A 4,598-nucleotide genomic window follows, 5' to 3' on the forward strand; every position below is an offset into this window, starting at 1 on the left:
ATAAAAATGAACCCAAAGTGTCATACAATAAAAAGATTAAAACCAATATAAAGGGATCATTTTATGATGTTTTCTCGTGTTTTTGTTTGCTGCCCTGGGCTCCTACTGGGAGGAAGGGTGAGATATAAATTTAATTAATCATCATCATCATAATTGTATTTTGGTTCTTATATTGTTTCATAAAGAACATTTGTTGTTGTTCTATGCCTTCAAGTGGATTCTGACTTATGGTGACCCTATGAATCTTTTTTGGATATATTCATAGAGTTTTCATGGTAAGAGGTATTCAGAGGTGGTTTACCATTGCCTTCCTCTAAGCCTATGGCACCTGGTATTCCCAGGCAGTCTCCCATCCAAGTACTAACCAGGCCTGACCCTGCTTAGTTTCCGAGATCAGACAAAATTGGGTGTGTTCAGGATAGCATGGCTGTAGATCATAAAGAGTGTACTTGATCAATTTGGCTTTAAAATGCCAAACTGAATTGAATTCCACCTCCCATCCCTTGTAGCAGCTGATGTGGTGTGGCGGAGTTGCCCTCCTGACACCAGCATTGCTGCAGCTGACTTGGGTGGTGCTGGGATGGGCCAGGGCAGCAGTGAGGCCAGGGTTATACAGACACACTGGCCCTATCCCAGAATCATCCAGGTAAGCTTCAGGAACTATGGTGTTGAATGGGCAGCTCCACCTCAACACACCAGGTGCTACTGCCAGGCATGGCAGTTCTGCACTAAATGCTTAATTTGCTGGAAGTATCCCTGGATCAGGAGGAGAGCTTTGTGCATACCATGGACTGCGAAAAAGACAAATAATTGGGTGTTAGAACAAATTAAACCAGAACTGTCACTAGAAGCTAAAATGATGAAACTGAGGTTATCATAGTTTGGACACATCATGAGAAGACATGATTCACTAGAAAAGAGAATGATGCTGGGAAAAGCAGAAGGGAGTAGAAAAAGAGGAAGGCCAAACAAGAGATGGATTGATTCCATGAAGGAAGCCACAGACCTGAACTTACAAGATCTGAGCAGGGTGGTTCATGACAGATGCTGTTGGAGGTCGCTGATTCATAGGGTCACCATAAGTCATAATCAACTTGAAGGCACATAACAACAACATCCCTGGATCAATCACATAACCCCCCTATTTCCCCCTCTCTCCAGAATAATTGCTTACATCCCATATTTTAAGAGCTCTTGCCCTCATGCATTTGCCTTAAAGATATCAAGGGCTGGAAGTTTTCAAATTGGATCTAGACTGTTCTTTTTAAACTGAGCATGTGACATGTGAAATTCCCCAGGTTATACTAGGGTTACAGAGGCACCTGGCATAGCTAAGCACAGTTATAGGTCTGTGTTGCATTTCCAGCTGTGGCTGATTAAACAGAATTTATTTCAAGACTAGACTCCCAAGCCAAGGAGGCTGAATGACATTACTGATACGTTAACTCATTTCCGGAGACAGAGATTGTTTTCCTGGCTTCGATGGCAGAATGTGTGATCCAGTTCTTGTTTCTGAGTTCTTGGGGGGGGGGGAGTTGGCTGAAAAACATGCTGAGATTGCTAAAACATTAAGCCCATGTTGATCCAACTTGATGGGTTCTATGGAAACTTGTCAGGATAGTCCCATGTTAAACACACACACACACACACAAGTAAATTTACCCTAGGTGTAACTATTTATTTAACAAGTTGTGCAGAGGGAGAATGGGAGAATATAACTTACAATTTGGTCAAAACTCATTAACTATGATAGGATCATACATAACTTTTTAAACAAACATTTAGGAAGCAATAGTTGGTGAGGGTAGTTAACTCAAAATAAGACTAAATGCTCGTATGTCTTATTTATTTACTTGCTTCTCAGCTGCCCCGTGACCAGGGTCACCTAACAAACTGATTGATAGTAGATTTGGGACAGGTAATAGAAAGTACTTCACATTATGCATAACTAAACTTGTGGAATTTCCTGCCATACAATGTGTGATGGTGGTGGTTTTGAAAGGGAATTAGACAACTTGGGGTATCTATGTTTGTATGAACAGCCATGATAACTAAGTAGAACCTCCATGTGCAATGGCAGTATGCTGCTGAATGCCAGCTGCTGGGGATCAGACAATGGGGAGGGGTTATTGCTTAGATGCTCTGCTTGTGGATTGTCTGGTAGCATTGGGCTTAGCCACAGTTGGAACAAGGATGCTGGATTAAGGCACTGCTTATGTTCTTATCGGTGGATACTTAGGATCGCTTAATCTTGTGCACCGGTAAACCAATGGAAAACACATCTAGAGAAAGCCTGTTAGCACAAGCCCCTCTCCTTTTCTCCCTTTATATTTCCCTAAGGACTGCTTCATGTGTTACATGTTTCCTATATGGATACTGCTTCTGTGCTGAAAATAGAATTTTATGTGCAGTCCTTGCAATGTGTGTGGGTGTCATTGTGGTGTGCATGTGGCTTCAGGGTAGCATGACTCTGCATACTGGTAGGGCCTTCCCTATGTGGGTTTCATATTGTTTTGTACATGACAACTTAATGCATTAAACAGTAATTAAAGTGCCAAAGAAAAGCCAGCCGTACAGAGGGTGCCGGTTTGGGAAGAACTGGTGATACTAAAGTCTTTTTGACTATTGTCTTTTTGATGCCTACTGAAGACCATCCTCTTTCAACAAGCCTTTTAAGTAGATACCTTTATCCCAGTCTGCATCTGTATTGGGATTGTTTTTAAGATGTTGTATTGTTTTATCACTTGTAACCCTGGGCTCCTTTTGGGAGGAAGGGTGGGATATAAATTTAAACAACAACAACAACAACATGTAATTGAATCACCCAACTTCACCTTTGCAGCTGTGGAATCTCTCATGTTCTTGGTGTCATTTAACATCTGCACTCCACATCAAGAGCATTCTGTTTAAATGCTTTATAACAAGACATTTCTGCCATATTTCTTTTACTTGTTTCAGTATTTTCTCTGCTGTTCAGATCCATTTTTGTTCGCCTGCCACATCTGGCAAGGAGCCTTTCAACACTTCTGCATTTCTCAGGGGCTGATCTCTTTCCAGACAAACATTGAACTAAGGCCTTTTCAGCTGCTTGGACTCCCACTTTGTACTCCTTTTTGTCAAACCTTTTAGCGTGAGGAACTTGGGTCATAGAATGAGATCATGGTAGTTAATTTGTTTCTGAATGTGGTTGCTGATAAAATACTTTATAGAAGGACATGTGTGTACGCTTGACCTAGGCTTTATGATCATCTTTAAAATAAACTTGCAGGGTAACAAAAGCCAGCAACTTTCCTCTTTTTCAGGCAAAAAACAAAACTCTCTCTGGAAAAAACAGTTGATGTTTCATGCAATGCAGAACAGAAACGTGTGTGCACACACAGAGAGACAAAACCATATCCAGAACCAATGCAATTTTTTCATGAACTTAGTTTCCACTTAGTACAAACTGCTAGGATATTATATTTCTGTGTTTTGGGGTTTTAAAAAAAACCCATCTTCAAAGCCAGTGTTCCATTTATTTCACACACACCTTTATACGTAGCCAGTCTGTTTAAAGGATTTAAACAAAAAAACAGAAACAGTGATTGCAAGAGATGATCTTCCTTCTCATGCCCACTTGTGTGTGGTGCTAATATCTTGTACATGGGCTGATAATGGCAGATCTTTTATCAGTCAAGCAAGTTATTGCCATGGCTTCATAACTTGTGCACACATTTTGGTCATAAAAGTCTGGACCCCCTGTTGGCCCTGGGCCCACTAGAAACCTACCCTTTCTACCTGTCTGTCGGTAGCCCTGGATTCAAATGTAGCAAGAAGCAAGCAAGAAGCATTATCAGAGTTCAAGGACACATTGCAGCCAGGCAAAAACACTCTAGGAGGGTGCACAGCTGGGCTGGTAAGGGATGTGGCTGGGGAAGGAGGTATGGCCTGGGAGAATCCCAAGGGACAGACAGAAAGACCTATTGCAAGAACAAAGAGGGAACACCTTAAACATGCCATCTTGAGTATCTTAGAGGAAAGGTGGGATATAAAGAACAGCTATGCATTCTGGAACTTGTTGAACTAAAGTAATTGTTCATATGACCAGCAAAACCACAGTGCTGTTTAGTTTCCTTCACTTTTGAAATGTTCTTTGTGTAATCTGTGAATGAACTTGTAGATATGCTATGAAGCATATACACTGTCCACCACAGGGAACACTGAAAGGCATTCACAAACCCAACCAATTCAGCTTTTTTTAAAAAAATGGCTTTACTACAGGGGGCTTACTGAGTTTCTTTCTGTTTTGTTCATTAGACTGGACATATAATTAATGTCATGGTGGTTTTTTGCTTGTATGGTTTCCTCGAAGCATCTCATCATGCCGTCCTCATAGTTCCCACAAAATATCTGAAGCATGTTAAATGAAACCATTGCCACTCATCTGTAACAGCATGAAACTCATCGTGGCTGCACATTGTTCTACAAGTCATGACTTCTGCAGCACGTGGCAAATGGAAACATCCATTGTTGTTGGGATGGATAGTTACATAACTCTGTGCAACTAGGAACACAACATGCTGAACTGAGACCATGGCATGATAAGCAAATCACAGAAC

The 4,598-nt window shown here is 41.2% G+C and overlaps 1 pseudogene; it reads right to left on the reverse strand.

The window, feature by feature from the left end:
- Window positions 1-316: 316 nt before the first annotated feature.
- Window positions 317-435, reverse strand: LOC133389819 (5S ribosomal RNA; annotated as a pseudogene).
- Window positions 436-4,598: the final 4,163 nt, after the last annotated feature.

This window comes from Rhineura floridana, chromosome 7 (assembly GCF_030035675.1).
Source record: "Rhineura floridana isolate rRhiFlo1 chromosome 7, rRhiFlo1.hap2, whole genome shotgun sequence".
Classification (NCBI taxonomy): Eukaryota; Metazoa; Chordata; class Lepidosauria; order Squamata; family Rhineuridae; genus Rhineura; species Rhineura floridana.